The sequence below is a fragment of the Cyprinus carpio genome, unplaced genomic scaffold, assembly GCF_018340385.1.
Source record: "Cyprinus carpio isolate SPL01 unplaced genomic scaffold, ASM1834038v1 S000006493, whole genome shotgun sequence".
In the NCBI taxonomy this organism is placed as follows: domain Eukaryota; kingdom Metazoa; phylum Chordata; class Actinopteri; order Cypriniformes; family Cyprinidae; genus Cyprinus; species Cyprinus carpio.
Window position 1 is genome coordinate 49,322 of NW_024879166.1, and position 27,857 is coordinate 77,178.

At 36.9% G+C, this 27,857-nt stretch overlaps 1 protein-coding gene and 1 pseudogene across 1 annotated transcript in view; both read left to right on the top strand.

Annotated features, from left to right (window-relative positions):
• Positions 1-27,857, top strand: part of LOC109083683 (E3 ubiquitin-protein ligase RFWD3-like) — a 512,102-nt gene that overhangs the window by 16,690 nt on the left and 467,555 nt on the right. The gene's annotated exons all lie outside the window — the stretch shown is intronic.
• Positions 4,219-27,142, top strand: LOC109083688 (annotated as a pseudogene).

The window sequence follows — 27,857 nt, forward strand, 5'->3', positions numbered from 1 at the left end:
GCTTGTTTCTCCGGCTGTTCATTGGGCACTGTTGCGGCGGCTTGTTCTCTGGCTGTTCATCACTGTTGCGGGTTGTTTCTCTGGCTGTTCATTACCATTACAGGTTGTTTCTCTGCTGTTATAGGTTATTTTGCCATTGCTGTTACAGGTTTTTTGGGTCATCACTTTGATCTAATTCCAGTTTTTTTTCTGTTTGTAACATTTTATTGCTTGATGATCATATGAAGATATCCGGCAGAGTCTTCTGTGTAACTCTCAGGCTATAAAATGAACTTTAGACCTTTCTCTTTCTATGGAGAAATCACTGTCCGTGAGAGTCCTTACTGTAAGGTCAATTATTTATCTTTACAGTGTTCCTCATTGTTTCTCATAAATAAAGACTGAATGGAGACAGTTTGTTTTACCTCCTTTATTTAGAATCTGCCGGAGGCAAAAGGCCCTGGTGGCTTTATAAAAATGCTGTTTTCTAAAATAAAAGACTGACACAGCTGGAGAACAGATCTTGTCACCAGGCCATTTATATGATGTTGAGGAGACAAAAGTCCAAAGTGTGTCCTCTAAGCAGTGATTTTTCTGGTCTGTAAACCATATCCTAATCTCTTCATGATCATACAAGGTTATAAGAGTGATATTTTATTTATTTTTCACCTGCATTATATATTATAGACAGATGCAACATAATTGCACAGAGAAGCTATATATTTTTCAGTAGCTTTAAATCCTTTTAGAGTTGATAAACCCCGTTATAACTATTAAAGGCTAATAGGACGCTCTCAGCACAGGCTGAGGTCACAACAGTTTGCTGTGTCTTTGGTTGGATTTGGATGCCATTTTTAGTAACATTGTGAGACTTATCAAGGCCTTCAGCTCCATGGGAATCAAGAATTCCACACTTGATATTTACAGCGGGCCGTTAACAGCTGTCCTGTGCTGTGCCGGGGATGCTTTCTGCCTGGGCTTGTTCTCAGCTGTTCAAATAAAGATCAGTGTCAAGTCATCACGGTTAGGGAGACCCTACTGTTATGTAGATTGCTCTTGACTGCTGAAATTTTCGTATCACAAAGAGCAGTTTATTAGAGGAGGAATAAAATGTAATTAAAAGGCCTCTATTTTACTTTACAGCCGATGTTAAAGGCATACTCTCTCAGTTTCTTCAGATGTTGACCTTCTGTCTAATTCTTCATGTTACCGCCTGCTCATTTGTCAAATACTTTCATTTTTATTCGGATGGTTCTCTGTTTGTCACTTAAGTGATTGCAGTGAATGTCACACATTTGTCAAACTTTAATGCTCAGTCGGCTGCCACAAGACTATTGCAAAATATTTTTTGTTCTTGTCATGCCAAACATTGCTGTACAGCTTTACCTTTTGGTTCCTTCTGTTTGAAGAATCGCACAGGGAAGAGAGTATCATAAAGGGACTTATACCAAAATGAAAGCTGTTTGTTTAATTGATATTAAGGCTGCTCAGTTGTGGTCATTGGTCAATATTGTAATCATGAGTGGGCCACATGAACAAAACGTTATATTCGTGTTTTATTTAATGATAATAAAATAGCCTATATCAAACAGAAATGTTCTGTAAATAAGGTTGCTACGACATCTAGCTACATTTTAGATGCCAGCGAAATTTCACAATTCTCAATAGTGCAGCAGAATACCAGGTTAAATAATATTAATAAAAAAAACATTAATGAAACAAAAGAAGATGTAAAAGACACAAATGAAACAAACGGTGCTTTAAGTTTATGCAAGTCTTAAGTATAGCCCAGGCTATTCAGTTAACAGCCTTCTACAGGAATTGAATAATTGAATGTAAAATAAAACAGCATAGGTTTCACTGTAAGAATTAAATGTCCTTTGTTTCTTATTTAAGCTGCAAAAGTCCTTCAGTCAAGAGCAGCAAGTGAATTTGTCTTTTTTTAAATTAATATTAAGCACACAGTCAGCAGCAGAAATATTAGCCTGCTGTCACTTTAAGAGCTGCACGGATCTAATTTACTGTTACGCACGTATTTTCATTTCTTAACTGTTTACGTTCACTTATTACATAACCGATGAGGGGTTATGTAAGGGCTGCACGATTATGACAAAAATCAAAATTGTCAATTATTCCCTTGAAATTGTAATTGCAATTTATTAATTACGATTATCACAATTTACATTGAATGATGTTTATAACATTGTTTGCAACTGCATGCCGTATTTTATATGAAAATAAACAAGCTGAAAACACTTATTAATATTTTAGTAAATATTATTAATATTTTAGTAAATAATAATATGTGGACTTTGAATGATTACGTAATTGTGGCATTGATTTAATTGTGCAGCCCTAGTTTATGTGAAGTATCACAGAGTGCCGTATTTTGACCGTATTTGACCGTTTAGGCACGCACCTAACTAAAAGTTCTGTGTTCTGCTCCGTCTCTGAGTGCATGCACAAAAATCCTCCTGAGGAACAGCGCAAATTCTCTTAGGCTTTCATAAACATGAATAAACATAATAAACTTGTCAAGCATGTCCCATTTTACAAGTCACGTTACATGATTGGACATGATCGGACAATCTGACTTTTATGGAGGAGTGAATGTGCACCGCTGGAAAAGAGAGCAGAATGGGGCGTGATAATAGTTTTTATCTCGATTATTGCATTTCCATAATCGCTGGAGGCTGAAATCAAAACTGTATTTCGATCAGCTCTATTTTGACATGCATATAAACCAGCATGTTGGTCTTGTTTCAGTATGTTAGTCATAAAGAGATAGTTCACCCAAAAATGAAAATTCTGTCAATAATTACTCACCCTCATGTCATTCCAAACCTGTGATATCTTCATTCATTTGGATTATTTTAACAATGTCCTAACTACCTGTCTGGGAATGTTTTTCAGTTGCATTGAAGTCTATGCAGGGTCAGAAAGCTCTCGGATTTCATCAAAAATATCTTAATTTGGTGTTCTGAAGATGAACGAAGGTTCTTGGGGGTTTGAAACGACATGAGGGTGAGTAATTAATGACAGAATTGTCATTGTTGGTTGAACAATCCTTTAAATAGCGTGCTTTGTCATTTGAGACTCTCAGTATTTACTCAGCAAACATTTGATTCTCCAGGAGAGTGTGAACAAACATACTCCCAGCGTGAATTAATGTGACATGTGATACTACTAAAAACAGAAAGGCTAAAAAAAAATGTAAAGTTTAATCAGGTTGTTTGTTATAAATGAATTTTCTTACTCAAATGTTTAGACAAGAATGTTAATGATTGGATAGAGACTAGTGTTGTCACGGTACCAAAATTTCAGTAATCAGTACCAATACCATTGAAAATTCACGGTTCTCTGTACCAATTTAGGTGCCAAAGCGCTCTCTCCTCTGCGCTTCCGTGTTCATCTACGTTCTACATCATCCGCTCGAGCTCCACTCTCTCGTGTACACGCATACGACAGTTAGCAGAGGCTAGAGATTAGCTACTGTTTGTAAAGTTTTAAATATGGATATTTTTCTTACAAAAGCACATCAGTTCACTTCAGAAGAACTTTATTCACCCTCTGGAGCCGTGTGGAGCACTTCTGATGATGGATGAACGCACTTTATTGGACTTAAATTGGACTAATGAATCTCAACACCCATTCACCGCCATTATAAAGCATGGAACAGCCAAGACATTTTTTAATAGAACTCTGATTGGATTTGTCTGAAAGAAGAAAGTCATGAATAGGGCTGTGACGGTCGCCGTGACAACCGCATCGTCTACTGTCGTGTTGTGTAGCATCACTTACAGTGAGTTCTATACACTCGCTTCTGGCAGACAGGGTGTATTTAACTTTCTTATTTAGGCTACTTTCTTGTTTAACTGTATTATGTCTTTATTTATTTTAGTGTTTTGCAGGCTGTGTATTCACTGACGGAAGTGCTAAAATAAACACAAGCTGATGAGTTAAATAGTGTGTGTTAGATGTGTGAGACAGTGCTGGGCTGCTCCAGGACAGTTTTGAAAATCATTACAGAGACATGTTCTTAAATGTGACTCATATAAAATATATTAAATGCATGCATAGATTTAAGTCAGCTTTAATCGCCTTTTTGGTAACTTCATGACTTAACTGACCACGACATTGAATGCATGTAGTTTATTTTGCACTTTGATATGAAAGAATACAGGCTACAGCGTGCACCAGCACCTTCTCCCGTTCTCAGTCATTCTGCGATTGATATAAATGCACTTCTTGACAAGAGAAAAAGTGACAGAAGCAGCAGTTGTAGCTGGTCCCATTACCTCCGCAGTGGTAAAAATCTGCCACCGTCACAGCCCTAGTCATGTACACCTAGAACGGCTTGAGGGTGAGTAAATAATGGACTAATTTTCATTTTTGGGTGGACTATCCCTTGAGTAAATCATGGACTAATTTTCATTTTGGGGGGAACTATCCCTTTTAACTGTATTGAACTGAGAACATTCCTTTAATGATGATCAATAGATAATGATAAATGATTTTTTGGTTGTGCTGCAGCGTCTCGCACAATATTTTGAGCCTCCCACAAGAAGTGTTGTGTCAAGATGCACTGCGTTTGGTTATATTGTTGTGCTCGCTCTACCATTTGTGTAACACAAGGAAAATGGGTTTTTAAACACCCCTTTAAAAATGGGGGGTTGGTGATGACCCGAAGCCAGTCTAATTAAACAGGGCAGGGTCGGTCTTGAAAATCATGTAGTTCTGAACTGCCTATTACGTTTGTCTCTGTGACACTTATAATTTATACTCCTCTTAATCTCTCTTTAGGAGACTGAAATCGCTGCAGACTGCAATCACGTGAGTGTTTACACAATATTTCTGTTATTTTTGTTCCAGAATGTTGTTCTGAATGAGAATTGATGGTTAAAACCCAGCCAAACTATAGCAGGAGTTATTATTTGTTCAACCCAAAAATTGTTTAACCTATCCTTGAGCCTACATAGGGAATGGTTTGGGTTTTGTTTGGTTTTAGTTTATTTTATTTTATTTTATTTTATTATTATTATGATTTATTATTAGTATTAGTCTATAGGTTCGATCGTATATTAGTATTATTAGTATTAGTACTTATTAGTCTTATTAGACTATTAGTATTATTAGTATTAGTATTGTTTTATATTATTATTATTATTATATTTATTTATTTATTTATTTTGCAAAATATACACATTGCCACTTTAAAATTAATGTGAATATTTTATATTTTGTTCTTTTGTTTTTTCAGTTGATTTGTTAAAAATTGTAAAATGTATATCATTTAAAAAAATCTATATATAAACATCAATATATTTTAATGCTGTTAATTGATCACTATATAAAAACAAATAGCTAATAAGATGTCCTGGTTTATTTTTAGCTGCTGTGGGAACTATAAGCTCAATCTGACGACTGATCCGAAGTTCGAGTCTGTCGCCGTCGAGGTGTGCAAGACCCACCATCAATGGGGGTAAGTATCCAAGGAGGCGGCAAAGCAAAACAAGCTTTATCTCAAACTTGACCACAGAAGTCACTAAACCATTACCAATCATCTTGCAGCTTAAGGAGTGGTGAGGAGTGTGCCGTGGGAAGGGTTACCTGGTGTCGTGTTTGGTAGAACACCGCACCAACATCTCCGAGTACCAGTGCAGCCAGTACATCACCAAGATGACCAGCATCGTCTTCAGCGATTACCGGCTGATCTGCGGCTTCATGGACCAGTGCAAGGACGACATCAACAAACTGCACTGTGGAAGCGTCAACACTGGAGAGAAGGTGAGCCCAGGTGCACACTGTGGGTAACCCGAAAGCAGCAGCATGACCACAATCTTTGAGGTGAAAAGGATGTAACACTTATTTTAAACTACCGAACCGTTTACTGTCTGATGCTTTCTGATAACAGCGACAGTATTTCTAGCAGCTCTGCAAGTTTGTGTTACATCAGTGTCAAACACAGGACTGTAGGCCAACACTGAAGCAACAAATACAGGCTTTTTAGACTTTTTTTAATTTTATGCATATGTGCAACTCTGTTCTTGTCCTCGAAGTGGATTCATAAAACAGTTCTGACATTATCAGTCGATGCTGGATGTTTAATTATGCAAGCTCATTTAACTTATTTTAATGTTGAGATTATCTCTGCCATTATTTAACACTTATTTGAAGTTTAAATTGAATCAAATGGAATTAAACTAGATGGATAAATAGTATCTTGTTTCTGTTAAACTGCCATGCGAGTACTCTGTGCCCTGTTCTCTCCAGGACATCCACTCTCAGGGCGAGGTGATCGCGTGTCTGGAGAAAGGCCTGGTGTCTGAAGCCGAGGAGCAGCCGGGTCAGTACACCATCAAAGAGGACTGTAAGAAAGCCATCATGCGTGTGGCTGAACTCTCCTCCGACGACTTTCACACTCGACCGGCATCTCTACTTCGCCTGTCGAGAAGACCCGCGAGCGCTTCTGTGAAAAACGTGAGCCGTGATCCTGTAAGACACACTCAGAATGGGCCCTTCTGTTGCTGCTAATGGTTTGTGCTGTCCGTTGTTTCAGACTCCAGCAGGAGAAGGAAAGGTCTACAAATGTCTGTTCAACCACAAGTTTGAGGAGAGCATGTCGGATAAAGTACGTCTGGTTTGCGTCTTGCAGCAGCAGTTGCTGAGAACGGTTTATAGTGATGTGTACAGAGAAAATAGGCAGAATAGTTCTCACTTGACAAATTATAACACAACCACACACAACCACAACTCAGTCTTCCTCTTCCTTCTTTACAAATGTTTTTTATGCAAAGGTTTAGTTGTTTTACTCTTGACCCAGACTAGTGTTATTGTTAACAAAAACCATTTAAAAGCATTTTCGGTAATTGAAACAAAGCTGAAATAAAATTAGATATAAAGTTTACATGAGAAATAAAAATTTTGTGTGTACACAAAAATTAGGAGTGTTGCCTTGGCAACTAAATTTAAAGTTTGTTGAAGTACTAGAATTACTAAAACTGAAATAAAAATACTTTTATAGAGCTACATAGAAATATAAAGGAACAAAAAGGGCATAAATTACTATAACTTAAACTTAACTTAAAATGAACTAACTACTAAAGTTTTACTAACTGAAATGAATATTATTTTAATATTAAAATAATCTGAAATATAAAAATAAAAGCTAATTCAAAATCTATTAATCGCGATCAATCATAATCGTTTACATATGTGTGTTTGTACAGTGTATATTTATTATGTATATATAAATACATACAAATACTTCAAAAATATTTGTGTGTGTATATGTAAATATATTCAAATATAATTTATATTATATAAATATTAATATTTTTATGTACAAACAAATACAATTTCATATATATATATATATACGCACCCCCGATATATATATATATATATATATATATATACACACACACACACGGGTATATTTATATATACATAATAAATATACACAGTACAAACACACATTATGTAAACACAAACGTTTATTTTGGATGCAGTTAATAGCAATTAATCATTTGACAGCACTAATTCTAATATATGTTATTTTATTAATAAAATATATTATTTTAAAATATAATTAGGCATTGGGGTGTTGCAATATTGACAATAACTGTGAATCAAATATTATCATGTGATTAATAATCATACTAAATGATGCTCATTCTCCTACATTATTGGCCAATTATCAATTGATTCATTGTACAAAAATGAATAGAAAACAAAAAATAAATATTGGAAGATGAATTTGACTGATAGCATTATTGTAATTATTTTTATTATTTTTCAAATGTTCTCTAGATAATTGTCACATTAATCATGTAGAGAAAATCTGATATTGTGACAGCTCTACTATGCGATGTTTCATTTTAAAATGGTGCTCATGTGAGAAATATGAGTTAAAGTCTGACTCGTGTCCCTTATCTGTTTCCCATTTATAAATCCATAATTTCTTCTCATCTGTTTATTTACCTAGCTGTTAAAATCAAAAGTTGCTTAAAACGCATTTTTTCACAATCAAATGTAAGTGTCTGTGTTTTGCGCAGTGCAAGGATGCTCTCTCTCCACCCGTCAGAAGCTGATCGCTCAGGACTACAAGGTCAGCTACTCGCTGGCTAAAGCCTGCAAAACCGGACCTGCGCAAAATACCCGCTGCAACATGGACACGTCCATGCCTCGAGCCAGAGAGGCCAAGCTCTCGTACCTGCTTGCTGTGTCTGGAGGCGGCCGTGCACCGAGGTGAGGCTCTGATGTGATGTGGACGGGCACAGGCTCTGCCCCCTGCAGTTTTGTTTTCCACATGTGTTGGTTGGTGCTCCGCAGGTCAAACCGTGAGCGGCGAGTGTCAGGGAGAGATGCTGGACTACAGGCGCATGCTGATGGAGGATTACTCGCTCAGTCCCGAGATTGTGCTGCATTGCAGAGGGGAGATTGACACGCACTGCTCCGGCCTGCACCACAAGGGTCGAACAACCCTGCACTGCCTCATGAGGGTGTCCCGGGACAAGGGCATCTTGGAAGGACACTGCCCAGAAAGCTGTGAGTTTTAAATGCTCTTCGATACGCTCACTTGCAGGTCGGTCCTGGTCGATATCGTGAATAACACAGATCTCAATATGCTGTCCAGGCCAATTAATGCCTGAAAGCTGGTGTTATTTTTGATTTTATGACCATTTGGCTGATGAACAGAAACTTTATTTTCCACATTGTGTCAAAACAAAGTATATTAACGACTTACAATACACTTATTTGTTATTTTTTATGTTATATGTTTTTTATTAGAGAGATAGATATCGCTCTATCTATATATCTATCTATTTAGTATTTTATTTTTGTTTGTTTTTTGTATTTTTAATTTTTGAATTCTTTTATTTTTTGTTTTTGTTTTTTGTCAGAAAGATATCCATATCTGTTGATTTTTGTGTATTTGTGTTTGTTTATTTATTTATTTTTGATTTTGAGATTTTGTTTTAAGTATTTATCAGTTTGTTTTGGTTTAGTATTTAGAGTTTTTTTGTTTGTTTGTTTGTTTGTTTGCTTTTTGTTTTAGTTTTGTTTAGATTTTAGTTTAGAAAGATATCGCCCTATCTAGTGTCTTTCGTTTTTTGTTTTTCCTTTTTTGAATTTTATTTTACATTTTTTTTTTCTTTTTTGTTTAGTTTTTTTTTAGGGTTTTTTGTGTTGGTTTTTAGTCAGGGTTTTTTTTTTTTTTTGATATCCATATCTATTGATTTTTGTGTATGTTTTTTTGTTGTTGTTGTTTACTTTTAGTGTTTGTGTTTTAGTATTTAGATTTTTTTGTATTTTTTATTTTTTTTTTTTTTTTTTTTTTTTTTTTTTGTTTTTTTTTATTATTTTTTTGTATATTTTTATCAACTCTCTCTCTCTCTCTTTAATTTTATTTTGCAATTACCCTTTTCTCTGGCTGTTTAGTCAAAATATTGATTATTCTGATAAAAAAAGAAATGCATAAATATGAAGATAATAAATATCACCAAGAGGCTGAAAAAATATCAAGATAATTGTGTGCATTCATTGTGTTGCAGTACTTCCTGTGATTAATGAACTGGGGTTTGATTGATTTAAATCATGAATAAAGTCGTGAGATATTCATTCATGTTAAATAATGCAGCGGCTGTGATGAATGACTCTGATTATGGCTTTCATAACTGTGTGTCCCATCAGCTCCAGACACTGATACAGGAAACAGACCCCGGGGCCGACTATCGCATTGATCGCGCTCTGAATGAGGCCTGTGAGTCCGTCATCCAGACCGCCTGCAAACACATCCGAAACGGGGACCCCATGTGAGTGCGCTTGTGTTTGAGATATTTGGCCCAGAGCTCCAGCTAGAAAGTATCCCTGCTGGTAAACACGAAATGTTCCGGGAAGAAGTTCGCTTAAAAATGAAACGAGTCAACATTTACTCATCCTTATCATTTCAGACATGATGTTTTTTTGTCCATTCCTTGAAATTGAACAAATATTAGAGATGTTTTGCATGTGCGTTTCATAGCAAAGCCTGTTCTGTTGCTTGAGGCACTGCAATAATAGCTCTGACCAAACCTGTTCTGCCATAAACTTTCCCGTGTGCTGATCGATCTTTACATTCGACCTGGTTTCTGTGAGTTATATTTTTGATGTGTGTGTGTGTGTGTGTAGGATCCTGTCTTGTCTGATGGAGCATCTGTACACTGATAAGATGGTTGAAGACTGTGAACACAGATTGCTAGAGCTGCAGTACTTCATCTCCAGAGACTGGAAGTGAGTCACAAACCTCAAGAGTTTTTTGTGCACTTAGGTTTTATTCCACACTTTTAATTTAAATCCCATTTTAATCCCACGATTTACTTTTAATCCCATGTATATACCTTTTGAATGATGACTTCAGGTGCTTTCTTTTTTGTCTGTGCTTCAGAAAGAATGCAGTAGAGCTACTACTTGTGTGTCGCAATTTAAAGTAATGTTACTTTTTTTGTGAAAGAGAAATCATGTGACAGGATTGAGCATGAAATGAGACAAGGCTTAATATTATGATGCTAATATTTGATAGTGCCAAATAATTTTAAGTTTTTGTTGTGTTTTTTGTCGCACACTATTTTTTTTTTTTTTTTTTTTTTTTTTTTTTTTTGGTGTGTTTTTTTTTTTTTTTTTTGCTTTTAGTATTTCTTTCCCCATTTCTCTTTACTGTTTTTTTTTTTTTTTTTTTTTTTTTTTTTTTTTTTTTTTGCCGCTTTGCTTTGTTTTTAGTGGGATGTTTGGTTGTTGTGTCTTTTTTTTGCCATTGCCCCAGTGTTTGTTTGTTTTTTTTTGTTTTGTTTTTTTGCTATTTGCTTAGGGTGTTTTTTTTTTTCATTTAGTTTTTTAGTGTGTTTTTTAACGTTTGTTTTTTGTTGTTGTTGTTATGTTTGTTTTTTTTTGTCTTTTGGTTGTTGTTTTTTGTTTTTTTTTGTTTCCTTTGTTTTTATTTATTTATTTGCTTTTTGTTATTTGCTTTTGTTTTTTAGTTATTTGTTTTCTTTATTTTTTCAGGGTGGCCACAAGTCCTACTATTCAAGGGTTTTTTTTTTTTACTGAAAAATTGCGTGAGAATTTTACTTGCAGGACAAATAGCCTGATTAAAACTTAAGTGACAATAAATAATTAGTGATGCATCGAAACGCAAGAATGATTGTTCTGGTTTTATTACATTCATCTTAAACCGTGATTGATATTATAATGGAGAGTGTATTTGTGCTATCAGTGTGGCGCTTTTGAGGCTCGTGCTGCCTCTCTCTGTGAAAGACTTTCGTGAAGAAATCAAATCAAATGAGCGTAACGACGCACATAAAGAAACTCACAGAAAAAACATACTGAGGTGAAAGTTCAAAATGTTTAGTTTATTGACAACACAATGTTGTTTAGTAACAAGGGAGCTGTTTTGCTGAATATTTTCGTAATTTCAAATGTTACATTGATTTTAGTTCAACAAACAAGTGGTTAAACTTACATTTTACACACAATCGACTGTTTTGTTCTATTTCACCAACAAAAATAGCTCCAAAGATCAAAACAGATGTATTGCACATTCTCTGATAAACACTCGCCGTTTTGTTACTGAATGATTCAGCATTTTGAACGAATCAGTCGAAGGAATAAGTGATTTACCGCCACCTACTGGCGGTTTTAGTCTCACGTTTAAAAGTATGCATTTTTCCCCAACATTTCTTAGTTGTATATTCAGTTTTATTTAAAACATTAATCTGATAACATTATGTAATGCAGTTGTATTTGATTGGTAACAGCCCTGTAGTGTATATTGAATTGAAAGACTGATGAAATATTGATGTGGTGCTTTTGTGGGGATATTTTTAAATAGGATATTATTCGAAAGTTCATTTTTTGTCTGCAATGCTATTTTGCTTTCATTTTAAACATTAAATTTTACATTAAATATTGCGTGTGTAATATAATGTGTTTTTTTTTTAAGTTTGGCCTTAAATTTCACATAAGGTGGTATTAAAAAAGGTCTTAAACTTAACTTGCTTATATCTGTAGACACCCTTGTTCGTTTTGTTTAGCAGGTCAAAACAACTGTCACAGCCAGTTTCATTTTACGTCAGATAATGATCTTAAAACTCTGAGATTTGTTCCTCTGAATCCTGAGACATAGTCAGCGAACAGCTTTGAAAGTTCCTGTTCATATATATGTCGGGGTTAAATGTGAGTTCATGTTCAAACTTTTCCCTGTGGTTCTGGTTACAGACTGGACCCTATCCTGTACAAAAAGTGTCAGAACGATGCGGGCCCGCATCTGTCACACTCACGGCTGGAACGAGACCAGCGAGTTCATGCCGCCCGGAGCCGTTTTCTCCTGGTCTGTACCGGCACGCTACCGCACCGAGATGCAGGGACGACGGGTACGACTGCCGCTCGCTAAACACCCTCATCTTACACTCTAGACATTAACTTCTGCATTGTGAGTTATCAGGAAATAGGAAATTGAGAAACATATAGCTTATCTGCGGCTTCCTAAATGTAACTATAGGGATCATCAGAAACTTCTGATGTAAGCTCAGACGAGAAGCCGAATGTAAGTATCTTCTGGTTCCTTAAGGAGGCGAATCTCACAAACCTGTCCAAAACATGACTCCGCTGCAATTTCATCTCAGAAACATGGACAAATAAATGATTTAGCATACAATTTTTTATTGTTTTGTTACTATTAACATTTTTATGCATTGTTACATTATTTTAAATGTAAATTAAGTTACCTTCCTCAATTCTCATTACTATAATTCAGGAAGAAAATGCAATTAAAAAAAAAAAAAAAAAAAAAAAAAATATATATATAATATATATATATATATATATATATATATATATATATATATATATATATATATATATAAAAATTCACAAGTCAAATTCTATACAGTGCCACCCACTAATATTGGCACCCTTATATGAGCATCTGCATCGTTTATCTTTATGATCTTTCATTCAAAAAAATTCACAATATTCTAACCTTTCATTGAAGCAAAACACTTGAAATTGGGGGAAACTCGGATATGAAATTGTTTTTTCTCCAATGCATGTTGGCCACAATTATTGGTACCCCTAGAAATTCTTAGGAGTAAAAAAAATCGCTGAAGTATATTCCTATTCATAATTGCATTTTTAGCATGAAATTCTCCAGTCATGACTTCCTGTTTTCCACAGGATTTTAAAATATGAGGAACACAAAGGCCAAATTCCCCGAAATCAACCATCACAAGAAGTAAAACCAAAGAAATGTAGTTCTGATGTGCAGAACCAAACTGTTGAGGTTCACAAAACAGGAAATGTTTGTAAGAAAAAGAGCCATTTCCACCATCAGGGCAATAATTAAGAAGTTCCAGTCAACTAAAGATGTTACGAATCTGCCTGGAAGAGAACATGTGCCTGTATCGGACTAATGAACGGTGAGGAGGAGAGTTTGAGCAGCCAGAGACTCTCCAGAAAACAAACTCCAGTATATTCTGTGGTCAGACACGACTGGAACTTCGAACGGGGCTGGCTTCTGAGGTCAGATGAAACTAAACAAAGACCTTTTTGGCAGCAAACCCACCAGATTCGGTGCAGGCAGGGGTTAAAAAAGTACTACATGCCCAGGGTTAAATATACTGCTGTATTTTATAATCTTGTGGGCCTGTTTTTCTGCCGGAGGTCCTGTACATCAAATACCAACAGATAAAAGTCTAAACCTGACTGTCTCTGTTAGAAATCTTATATTGTGTCGTGGTTGGATCTTCCATCAGGACAATGATCCAAAACAAACATCAAAATCAACACAAAAATGTGTCACTGAGCACAAAATGAATCTTCTGCCATGGACGTCCCAGTCCTCTGAGCATGAGTGTGGTGAACTGAAGAGAAGAATGATGTGAATCTGAAGGATTGGAGAGATTCTGGATGAAGGAATGGTCTCTGAACTCTTGTCAGCTGTTCTCCAAACTCATCAGGCATTACAGGAGAAAACTCAGAGCTGTTATCTTGGGAAAAGGACGTTGCAATAATTGTGGCCAACATGAACTAGAGGGAAAAAAAATCATGTGATTTCCCCCCCCCCCCCCCCCCCCCCCCCCCCCCCCCCCCCCCCCCTTTTACTTTTTAATTTTTTTTTACTCCACTGAAAGGATAGAATATTGTGAACTTTTTTGATAAATGATGCTGATTTATTTTCACAGCCGCCTTTGCTCATATTTATCAAGTGTCCCAATATTAGTGGAGGGCACTGTGCATTTTATTTATTTGCATTTTATTTATACATTATACAAGTACTTTATTGTACTTTTACTCTTTATTAAAATCAGCATTAATTAATGTCACGGTGACAGAAAATCTTAATGGTCTCAAACGGTGTTTAAACACATTTCTAGTTGTTTTTTGTTGTGAAGTATGCCTCGGTTATGTTCTTGACAGGTCTGGTGACGTTCACTCTAAGAGTAAATGTGATGAAGCTGGAAAAAATCAAAACCGTCTTCAATTGCCGAGACTGAAATAACAGTAATTCATGTTGGTGGGCTTTAAATGAGTAGTGATTGACAGGAAATACCTCCAATGGTGTGGGTCTTGGGCAAAAGCAGTTTGGTTTTACAGACTAATCTAAAAATAATAAATTGAATAAAATCTCTTGTAACGTTTATGGTAATGGTATCAAAATTCACGGTGACACCCATCAGACCGGTGCACACAGATCGCTGTTTTGTGGACGGGTCTGATTGATTGGTTGTGGGTTGTGTGATTGTGTTGTGTAAGTATGTGCTAATGCGTCTGAGTCGATCTGTAGTTATCTCAGGAGGACTGTAAAAACGGAGGTTCAGAGGATCCTCCACCAGAGGGCCCTGGATGTGAAAACTGGATCCGGAGCTGCAGCAGTCGATGCATGACAGACCCGGGAAGTGGTGCGTGAGAAGACTGAAGCTGGGCAGGTCCGTATACAAGATGTCGCACTAATTATAACTGCCAACTTTCCGTCGGGTTAGGTGCAATGAAAATCCTTTTTTCTTCTTAAATCAGTGGTCAGTGGTTTTGTTTTCTGTTCATGTTATGAGGATTACAGTCTTTGTGACCCTGTTACTACTACAATGTAGGACTTGATGTTAAAATGATATAAAAAAATAACTAAAAAAAATTCACAATAAATTACTAAATTACATTTAAATTGTTAATTTGCATACAAAATTAAAAAGTCAAATATAAAAATAATTAATAAATAAATGCTATTTCCAAATATCACAATTATAGTAGGATCTCAGTGATATGAGAGTATGCTCAATGAAAAATCCTTTTTTTTTTGTTTTTCTTCAAATGGACAGAGCAGGTTTTAATTTTCTTTTTTTTTAAACATTTATGTATACAGCGCGTGAGGGGGTTTGCAAACACTGTTACTTAAAATGAAGTTTTATCCCTTTTTTAGAGTATGACTGTAGTAACAGGGTTGATGAGTTTATGTATGTGTGAATGCTATCAAGCGCTACTGTAGTGTTTGTGGGAAACTACACGTTTGGTTGATCAAAATGGAATGTTCTAGCAGTGTTTCATGAAGATTCCAGGAATGTTACTTCCTGTGTGTCACAATTTTAAGAAATGTTAGGAATGTTATGTGGTAACAGGATTGAACACAAAATGGGTGAAAGTATTACAACAGTAATGTAAATGCCTATTATTATTTTATTATTATTATTATTATTATATTTATTGTTTTTTTATTATTGAATTCAAGTGTTGCACAAAAGAAGGTCAGCTTCTAAAACGGTACTACTGGTGATGCTAGGTTTATTTTATATTTTATGTTGGAGAATGATTTTTTTTTTTTTTTTAAAACATGAGATTTGTGCCTGTAATCTCTACAAAAAGTCTTGGGATGCCAACAAATGTTTCATATTCTTGGAAAATGGCAGTTACGGAAACACAGTTTGAATGTGTTTTTCCGCAAAAAAAGATCCCAGTTCTGAAGTGAAGCATGTTTTGGTGTTTGTGTGTGGTTTATCCTTCAGGAACTGGAGTGCTTGCAGGATCATTTAAGATGATCTGGTCCCTCTTTTGCAGGGAAGTGGGTGGGAAACCTCACAGAATTGGAGTCCGAGGTACAAAATAAAATCTTTTTGTGATTTTATTTTTATTTTTACAAGCAGTTTTGACTCTGAAATTAAAAAGCCTCCGTGTCTATATTTGGGTGCTATTGTTCTCTTGCTAGACGTCAGACGTCTGGGGGTGGGTTTGGACTGATTTTGGTGTGTCTGGTTTTCCAGGACATTCAGATTGAGGCGTTGTTGATTCGAGCCTGCGAGCCCGTGATCCAGTCCTACTGTCATGTAAGTCGTGAATCATTTTTTTCATCTCTTAAAACCTTGTAATAAATGTACTAAGTAGCTTGTTTTTTCTTTTTCTTCATTTGCTCTGTTTTTTTCCATCTGTTTGTCGTCGCAGGAGGTGGCTGATAATCAGATAGACACAGGGGACCTGATGGAGTGCCTCGTTGCCAATAAGCACCAGAAGGAATGAACGAGAAATGCGCCGTCGGAGTCACACACTTCCAGCTGGTACGTCTGACGAATTCACACTCTCGCTCTTCCTACGGTTACTACTGTTGTGTCTCAACCGTCGTTCCTCCTCCCCTCAGATCCAGATGAAGGACTTTCGCTTCTCGTACAAGTTCAAGATGGCGTGCAAGGAGGAACGTGCTCAAACTGTGCCCCAACATCAAAAAGAAGTGAGCGCGTGGCTGTCAAAACAAACCGAATGTTTCATAACTGCTTTTATGCGTTTTATGTTATCGGTCAGGGGTGAGCGATATTTATCAAGTGTAATATTGCAATTGTTGTGTGTTGTTTTTGTGTGAGCTGACTTTATGTATGAGTATATGCAAAAAAAAAAAAAAAAAAACACGTCCTGAGAGTCCAAAAGCATCGGCTGTGTGATGAATTGATCGTTTGACTTTCTTTTTCTTTTCTGAATGATTCAATGAATCACTAATTAAGACACGCACTTGTCGCCACCTACTGGTGGTGTTAGTGTCGTATTTGTTATCCTCGACCAGCCTAAAGCAGCCACTTGTACCAGCACAAAAACACACTCAACCAAAATATTTAATTGAACTCCAAAATTTGATTGTCATTATGCGAAAAATCCATGATGGGAAGGTTTTGGTGGTCTGTTTACTCTTAGGGTGGATGTGGTGATCTGTTCTGAGTACCACGGTGAGGAACGACACTTTACAGGAAGGCAGAGAGCAGCAGCGTGTTTCCATGAAGTGTCGTAAACAGCTCAGAGTGGAAGAACTGGAGCTGGTCAGTGTATATAATTTGAACATGTCTGATTATTTGTGCTGCGTTATGTAATGTTTCGTATCCTGTGAGGCTGAGATTTGTCGTTGTGTGTCGTTGCAGTCTGAGGACATCCGTCTGGAGCCGGATCTGTATGAGAGCTGTGGGCCAGGACATCAAGCAGCACTGTCAGACGTGTGGTGTTCGGAAACGCTCAGGTACATCCGTCATAACTCCCTCTGGTCCTCTGTTTAACCGTAAATGATCTGCTCATCTGTGTGTTTGTGGTGGGATCAGGTGATCGAGTCGCTCTGAAGGAAAAAAGAAGCAGTTGACCCAGCAGTGCCATCAGAAAGTCTTCAAACTGCAGGAGAATGAAATGATGGACCCAGAACTCGACTTCCAGCTCATGAGAGTCTGCAAGCAGATGATCCGGGTGTGAACCCTCGTCAATTACATCTGAAAACACCCTAGAGTTAAATGATGGCTTGACACATTGTTTGATTAATCTATATAAACGATTGAACTTTTATTTTATTGTTTATCATGCAGCGCTTCTGCAGTGAGTCGGATGCGAAGAACATGTTACAGTGTCTCAAACAAAACAAGAACAGCGAGCTAATGGGACCCGAAAAGGCAAACAAATGATTACCAAGAGACAGATCACCCAGAACACAGGTACAATTACCACTACATCCTCATATACACCGTATACATACTCAGGAGCTTTTTCTTGAATCACTTACATATTTATCCTCAGAATTAGAGGAAGCAAACCAATTAACAGGAAGCTTTATTAATGCTATGTTTCAAAAGTTTTCTTTCTACGACAGGTTAGCGAAAGGTTTTAAATTCATCAGTATGTAATTATTTAATGGGCTGTTTGCTTTTATTTAAATGGGGGGGCAGATTAATGCAGATTTTTTTTATCAACCCCGTTACAAAAATTTTGAATACAGTTTAAAAAACCTTTTTTTTTTTTCATATTCATAATAATTTAAAATGTATTTTAAAATTAAAAAAATTTGACCTGTTAAAAAAAAACATTTTTATTCTAAAGTGGAATGAAGTTGGTTTTGTTGTTAATTTAAAGGAGGATTTTTTTTTCAACCCTGTTACCAGAACACACACACACACAAAAGTAAAATTTTATAATATATAATATTATATACATATATATGCGCGATTATCAGTTTGACAGCACTACTTAAAAACCAAGTATAAACATTTTTTCAGTAACACTTATTTTATTTTCTACTAATAAACCTTAAATCAATATAACGGAAATCATTTTCAGAGACTTTTCAAGATTTGAAATTCATATTTGGCTAAAAGGGGTAACGGGGTGAGGGGGTTTGCAAACAGGGTTGTATGTTTTGCCTAAATTACGCTTTCTCTCAGCGTGGGCTAACCAGTTTGAGACTAATGTTGGTTTGTAGTTATTAATAAATTGTATTTACAATGAATATTAAAAGGAAAAAAAAATATTAGCTCCATCATTTTACATCAATAACAACATCAGTAACAGGTGTGAATGGCTGAGTTTTGACCACTGAAGTGAGTGCTACTGTTCTGTAAAAATTTGAGAAAACACAATGAAACTGTAATGTCTCCCACCATACTTTAGAAAGAGTTGAATTCGTTTGAGGGTGTGTCACATTTACACTTTGTGTGTCATTATTGGCTATAAAAAGTAATGAGATTAGAGTGCCCCATTCGTGTAAAGTCCCTAATGTTCTAAAGCAGCAAATGAATGAAAAACCTTGTTCCATCAACAAAGTTTGATTCTCTTCCCTCCATTCTAGACTATCGTCTGAACCCTGTGCTGAGAAAGGCTTGCAAAGCGGACATACCGAAGTTCTGCCAGGGCATTCTGAACAATGCCAAAGACGACAACGAGCTGGAGGGGCAGGTCATCTCCTGCCTCAAACTGAAATACGCAGACCAGGTCCGAACCGTAATTGCTGTGAATGCACATACACCAAAGCACCTTTACTCCATATAAGAGTGTGTGTTTGTGTCTCCAGCGTCTCTCTCTCCGGACTGTGAGGGCCAGATCACGTGTCATTCTGCAGGAGTCTGCGCTGGACTCACGGCTCGACCCGCAGCTGCAGCTCCAGTGCACTGATGAGGTAACATTCACTGTCTTAGTATGATGTGCATTGAGATGTTTTGGTCTTGAATGACTAAAAATGTCTGTTTGTCCCAGATCCCGCGGCTCTGTGCGGAGGAGGTAGCTGCGCAGGAGCAGACGGGTCAGGTTGAGGAGTGTCTGAAAATCAACCTGCTGAAGATCAGCCATGAAGGCTGTAAAAAGGTAGGAGCGCTTTGGCCTCGATTAACCGATGGGAAGTTGCACAGTTCACTTGCTTATGACTCTCCTGACTGGCTGTTCCCGCTGTAGGAGGTTCTCAACATACTGAAGGAGAGTAAGGCGGACATCTTTGTGGATCCAGTTCTGCACACAGCATGCGCGCTGGACATCAAGCACCAGTGTGCTGCGATCCCACCGGGCCGAGGAAGACGTAAGGAATTCTGGAAATGATTTTATGTGAATTAATACTAGATATTAATGACTTCACTCTGTGTTTGTGCAGAGATGTCCTGTCTGATGGAGGCTCTCCAAGATAAGCGTGTGAGACTCCAGCCGGAGTGTAAGAAGAGATTACAGGACCGCATTGACATGTGGAGTTACGCCGCTAAGGTAAACGTTTACCCAATCCTCAACTATAATATCTTCCTAATTGTTGTTCCAAAACATAACACTAGGAGGTGATGATCCAAAACTTGGTGTGCTCCACTACATAATGCTGTTCTACATTTATGTTGCTTGCTAAGATATCTAGTTTTTTTGGCTAAATTCTAAGGAAGTCACGTATTTCAAAGATCAGTTTCAATAAACTTGTTCGAAGAACATTTAGCAGACTTGCCAACATGCCTTTAAAGTGTTAAAGGAATTTATATATTCTGTGTAATTAGGGCCCGAGCACTGCAGTGCTCCTCCTCCTCCTCCTCCTTCTTCTTCTTCTTCTTCTTCTTCTCCTCCTTCTCCTTCTCCGCAATGAGTCGCATTTTTGTGGGCCTAAACATGCTCCAAAACTCACGAAACTTTGCACACGCATCAGAACTGGCGAAAATTTACATCTGATATAGGTTTCAGACATGTGGTACACACGTGTAGGCACAAATGGCTCGATCCAAACGCCACCTATTAGTTTGAATTTCAACGGAGTGCGCCTCGAGCTACGTTTTCACGTATCAAATTTTGGCATGAAAATTGGTAACGACATTTTGAGTTTTTGTAAAAGGGGCACGTATATGCATGAAAATTGGTACACACGTGTAGCACACCATTATCTACAAAAAATCGGATCTGCCCCAAACTTCACATGTGTGATAGGTGTTCTGTCCTGAACAAACACTCATGACCATGGCAACAGGAAGTGACATGGTTAAAACTGTTATGGACTCCTAGGAACATATTAAAAAGTGTCAACAAGTGTTAAATAGGCTGGAAACATGCTAGAAACATACATGCTAGCAACACTTAGCTAAGTGCTAAAGCATGCTGCTAATGCAGTGAAAAAGGAAGTTGCTGTAACTCAGGCAAGCAATGTCCGATCTGCCCCAAACTTCAAACGTTTGACAAAAGTCCTGTCCTGAACACATCAACATGCCCGTATTCGGTTATAGTCATGGCGCCACCTATTGGCAACAGGAAGTGTCTTGTTAAACACTGTTATGGACTCCTTGCAAAATAATAAAAAGCATCAACATTTGTTAAATAGGCTGGCAAAATTCTAGAAGCATGCTAAAACATGCTAGCAACACTTAGCTCAGTGTTAAAGCATGCTATTAATGCAGTGAAGTAGAACATTACTGTAACTCGTGCATACTATGTCCAATCTGCCTCAAACTTCACAAGTTTGATTAGAGTCCTGGCCTGCAGGCATCTACATGTTCATATTTGGTTATAGCTATAGCGCCACCTACTGGCAACAGGAAGTGACATGTTTTTCACTGATATGCACTATTAGCAAACAAGAAAATATGCCATTGTGTGCTAAAAATGCTAGAAATATTCTCAAACATGCTAACAACATTAACTAGTGCTAAAGCATGCTATTAATACTATGAAACAGGAAGTTGTGTGTAACTCAGGCAAGCAATGACCGATCTGCCCCAAACTTCATACGTTTGATAGGTGTTATGCCCTGAACAAACACCCATTCCCAAATTCAGTTATAGACGTAGCGCCACCTGCTTGTAACAGGAAGTGACATAGTTAACACTGTAATGGACTCCTAGGAACATATTAAAAAGTGTCAACAAGTGTTAAATAGGCTGGCAACATGCTAGAAACATACTTATACATGCTAGTAGCACTTAGCTAAGTGCTAAAAGCATGCTACTAATGCAGTGACAAAAGGAAGTTGCTGTAACTCAGGCTAGCAATATCCGATCTGCCCCCAAACTTCACACATTTCACAAGAGTCCTGTCCTGAACACATCAACATGCCTGTATTTGATTATAGTCACACAGCGCCACCTGATGGCAACAGGAAGTGGCATGTTTTAACACTCTTATGGACTCCTTGCAAAATAATAAAAGCATCAACATGTGTTAAATAGACTGGCAAAATTCTAGAAGCATGTTTAAACATGCTAGCAACACTTAGCTCAGTGTTAAAGCATGCTATTAATGCAGTGAAGTAGAACATTACTGTAACTCGTGCATACTATGTCCAATCTGCCTCAAGCTTCACAAGTTTGATAAAAATCCTGGCCTGAAGAGATCTACATGCTCATATTTGGTTATAGTTATAGTGCCACCTACTGACAACAGGAAGTGACATTGTTTAAATACTTTTATGCACTATTAGCAACACCGTAAAATATGCCATTGTGTGCTAATCATGCTAGAAATATTCTCAAACATGCTAGCAAAACTTACTATGTGCTAAAGGATGCTATTATTACTACGAAACAGGAAGTTATTGTAACTCTTGCATACAATGCCCATTCTGCCCCAAACTTCACACGTTTTATAAGAGTCCTGGCCTGAACTCATCTTTTAGGCCAATATTTATTTATAGTCTTAGTGCCACCTGCTGGCAACAGGAAATTACTTCTTTTACACTAACTTAAACATGCAATGTCTGATCTCCCCGAAACTTTGCATGTTTGGTAAAAGTCCTGGTCTGAAGACATTTACATGCCGATATTCAGTTATGATCATAGCGCCACCTGTTGGCAGCAGGAAATGTGGCACAGATATTTTAAGATTTTTAAACGCATATGGTCCAACGTTCGCTGATCTCCTATGGCCACCGGGTGGTGGTGATCCCGGGTGCGAGGGCCCTTTCATCGCTTGCGCTTGCGGCTTTAATTCAATCATTAAACCATTATTATGAAAATTGTGATAATATTTAGCTCAGAGAACAGTCTTCCGTTCTTTTTTGCGTAGAAAAACTTTGTAAATTGTCACATTAAATTAAATGCAAAAATGTAAGAATTTGTAAGTATGGTTTCACGGTTTAATTTGAAAATGTTACGTAAATTTTCTCATTCAGTTTGTTTGCATAAGGATTAGGGCTGTCATGATTCCTCGATTCAATTCGAGTACTCGATTCAAAAAAAATATCCTCGATTGCATTTTGCCCGTATTGATTAATTGGCAAAATATCATGAAGTGGCGCATTCCATGGACGAGAATCCATGAAAAGCATTATTAGACCATCTTGCAAAGCTGCGTGATATTTAAACCCATTTTTCAAATCATAAAGCATAATGCTATTGTGAATTCACACACGCTACAATTCAATTAAATAAATATGTGCAATGCCAGATTAATATGTGCGCTTTATTTACATACCAACGTGAGTCTCAGAGTGGCTTCGGTCAGAGTAAATGCTGCTCCACACAAACTGTTATCATTAACGTGTGGAATGTCTCAAACTCCATCTCTGCATATACTGAGAGTTTGTTTATTATAACCTTCATCTGGGAAAGAAGCCTACACCAATTCATCATATTTGTATGATAAATCATTTATAAACCTACGGCAACACAGGAAAATACATCAATATCTTTCTGAACATGTTAGCCTACTGTTCATCGCGATTTCAAAATAAAAGCTCAAACCCTCGCTCTGAGTTTACATGTTTTGATGTCCACATTTTGAAGAAATTCCAGTGGCTTTAGCATTTCTGTCGTAAAGAAATAGCCAAATATTAAAGATTAAGTGGACATGTCAATATTAAACAAGGATTAAATCGCACAGTAAGTGTAAAAACAATCGTCTCTTCCCTCTGCAGGCATTTGTTGTACATTAGCTCTGTTGTTTATAATGCATTATGCATTTTATTAGTTTTGTTCAATAAAACCATATGATTGCTTGCTTTTCATACTTTTGTTTAACTAATTGTTATTGTTTCATTGCTATTATGTATTTTAAGTAATTTTAAAGGATATTGTTCACTTGGGTCTATTTTTATTACTACAAAAAAAATGCATTATAATTATCCTATTACTCGATTAATCGTCAGAATAATCGACAGATTACTGTATTAACAAAATAATCGTTAGTGGCAGCCCTAGTAAGGATGCATGTACAAACAATTTACACAAATCATAAAAATGTTGCATACAATTGCAAAATTGCGCAAGAACTAGAGTAAATCTGCAGGAAATATAAAATGGGCCTTCCCCAAAACACTTTCCAGGTTCACAAAACATTTGTGAATTTCAGATTTGATGGTTAAATGTAATTCAGTGCAGCAGTTTATGCAAGAAAACTTTACGAACAATAAGCATCATTCATGAAATATAAATATATGGGAACGTTTCAGATAATTTGCGTAGAAAATGGACCTCGCTGAAAACTCTCCTCCAGACACTTACACTTTGTAAACCTGTTTCCATTTTTATAAAGAACCCCAATTTACATTAGATGCATACAGATTACATAGAAAATATTGTGTAAATCGTCACATTGAAGAATAGTTTAACAACAATTTAAACACATTTTCTTTTCGAATTTTATGATAGAATCTCAATGTACTTTGTGCAAAAATAGCAGTTATTAGATATAGATATAGTTTAAGATTAACTATATTTAGCGTTGCAATTTGTGTACATGAAAAGCTGATAAAGTATGAGCAATGCAAGTTGCTGGTGATGGAATCTGGGAATTTTTACAAGCACGAGTTCATATTGTTTTTGTTGTTTCTCAATAGGTGGCGCCAGCAGAAGGTTTCTCGGATCTGGCCGGACAGGTTTTCACATCTCCTGCCAAGAACTACATCCTGAGCATGTTGGCGATGTGCGTGATCCTGCTGTTCCTCATGGGTCTGTTTTGCGGCCGCATCACCAAGCGCGTGACGCAGGAGTTGAAGGACAGGTAGAGAGGGGGTGCAGGGCAGGGGAAGTGCCATTTGGCTCCCCCTGCAGGGCAAACAGCCCATTGCGCCCCACATGCCGTTCTCCGTCCTGGGCCGGGGAAGGACACTGGGGTTGGAAACGCAAACTTGACGGAGGGGGGGCGGGGGGCGGGTGTTCAGACTCGTGCTGTGTGTGTTGCATTTTCGTGGTACCACCCGACGGCCACATTGGGACCCAGTTTTAATTGCTACACACACACTCTATTTTTATTTCTCTTTTTCCCTGACTGTGCTTGTCCTCAAACCTGCCTGCTGCGCACCCACAGCCATCCCGGCGCGCCAGATGACACCAATCAGCTTTCTTCAACTAATATCTCAAAGACTTGGCTTTGCTTTCCAGCTACATGTTTTAATTTATTGTTGATGTTTTGGAGTGCGGGAGGTTTGGCTTTTGTTTTCCTTTCGTTTGCAGGGATGGTGTCGCAATCTTTGGCGTCTGTGTTTTAGGAAAGTTGCTGACGATGTGCATATTGACAAAGTCGGAGCGATTGAACGAATGTGTGTCTGTGCCTTTTTGCCCGTCCGAGTGAGAGAATTTGTGTCAGATTTGTTTGGTTTTATCATGGGGCTTCTTGTTGATTTTTCATGTCACTGGGAACATCTTTCTTTGCAGTAAGGGGGTTATAAATGTTTTTTTCTGTCATTTGGTTGGTTGATTTTGTTAAGGGAGAAAGTCTCACACGTCGCCGCCCGATGCATTTGAACTGGTCTTAACTGAGCCACAAGACTTAGAAAATGGACGATAAAGATCCAAATATTGCAAATCTAAGGGCGACTTGATTCTGGACTACGAGTCTATATTGACTCACTGGCCGCAGTAAAACGTCAAGCTGTTTACCTGCTGTTATCGATTTAGTTTATACAGTATACAGTAATCTTAATGTACACTGTCCCTGTCAAATAAATAAATAAATATGATGGCTGTGGTTTGGGCGCGTCTCATCTGAGCTTTGATTGAGTCGTTTGATTCGTGTTTTCATAGTGCCATATTAACAAACCGTTCTGTTAGCTTAAACCATCCATACAGAAAGTCGTATGTGAACCGAATTCACGTTTTTGACGATTCACCCACATCAGAGATGTCATTTTATTTCACGGTTCTTCTCTGAATGCCTTGCTCGTATATCATTGGGTTTCCAGACATCGTAGGGGAATTATCGGTTTTAAACACTCCGCGTTTCGTACACATTTTTGAAATAAGCTTCCTTCCTTCACAGTGGGTCCATCTCTTTTGTGGTTTTAAAGCATTTTGAGCTCAGTGACGTCCATTATCGCCACAGTTCGCGCCATTTCTTGGTTTAATTTTTCTTAGATTGAGTCGTGATGCATTAAGAACCGTTACTATTGAGTTTTTCTCGTAATTGTGGACTAAGTTGCTGTTTGACTGGATTTGTAGCTTCTTAATTCTTTACGCCGAAGGCTTAAACCCCCATATTTTATCCCCGTTCACATTAAATTTCACTCTCTTGAGTGACCGTATACTATTAAAAGTGTAATAGAGCTGTAGTGTTACAGTCCCTGTGCATCATCATTAATTTGGCTTTTGTATTATTGTTCTATTTGTATGCTTTTGTACAAAAAGACATTAAAGTGGACTTTGTTTCTAGTGTTTGTGCATTCAAGCTGTGCTTTAATAATCTGAATTCATGTCATAATGCTGTTGGAAACCATTCATACTGTAAATAGCTGTATCATTTTAATAGAGGATTGTGGGTAACACAAACTCAGCCTTAACTTTGGCATTTTTCTTTTCTTTGCGGAAAACTTGGTCACCCATGGGTTGCACCCTTAAGCAAGGACAGGAAAGGATACATTCATGCTGACCAACAAAAATAGACACTTTTATTCAGATCAAATCACACGGCTTGGGCTTTAATATGCTTCAGCATGCATTTTTGCTTTATTATTTTCAGGCCATGATGTTGAATGTATCCATGTTGGGAAAATCTCGCACTAATGGCCTTTTAGCTTCATGTGCTTTCAATGCTTATATTCCTGCTTATAAAAGCTTCAGTTCATGACCGTGATCTGGGTTTCCTGCAAAGATGAAGAAACTGTGTTTTCATTCAAAGCGATTAAACCAGTACAGCTCTTCCCTCAACTTCCTAATTCTGTTGTTCATTTATCAACGGAGAAATAAGGTCCTTCATCTACCTGTAAATCATTTCATTCAACAGTCAGTGATCTGTTTTGATGCTTTGAAGGAGGTGTATAATTGGTATATATTGATACAAATCACTTAAACTGTGGTGTTTGTATATATTAGTACCATATTTCATTCACAGGGTCTGACGAGTTGGAAAGCGTTGTCTGTTGGGTTAGAATAGAATTGAATGTCTTGGTGTCCGGAGATCTAGTGTTGGTTGCCACATTATATTTAATTTTTAAATGTGTGTCTGGATCATATTTCCTTAAATACCCTAAAATAAAATGTAACAGATCATAAAATAGGCTTACCTGTCTTTAAGCAATTTTTTTTTTTTTTTTTTTTTTAAGGATCTGAGCAAGCCAATCAAAATTAAGTGAAATTATTTTGTTGGTATGTGTGTGTATGTATCTGAACAAGCCAATCTAAATTAAATTACTTTAATTTTATATATATATATATATATATATATATATATATATATATATATATATATATATATATATATATATATATATATTTGTTCAATAGTATATTCTTTTTGTTTTTTTTTTTTTTTTTTTTTTTTTTTTTTTTTTTTTTTTTTTTGATTGGCTTGGTCAGATAAATAAATAATAAAAAATAATAATTTTTATTACTTTTGATTGGCTTGATCAGATACTTAATTTAATCAATATCTTCCCAAGCCAATGAAAATACTATTTATACCGTTGCCAGCTGTGTGCAGGTGTTTTCTCATTATGTTGAATGAGTTCAGCTAGCACTGGAAACTCCCCTACATGTGCATGTGTCATCTCCCAACCACCGCTTCCTGTCTTGTCAAAACTGATATATGACATAGAAATGATAAATGACGAATTGATTCATTGTTTTTGTATTTACTTTGTGTACAAATTTATTATTAAAAAAAAAAAAATCGGATTAAACTGTGTACTATACAGATGTAACACAATAACTGCGCTTTTCTTTCGTCATTCTCATGTTTTGTTC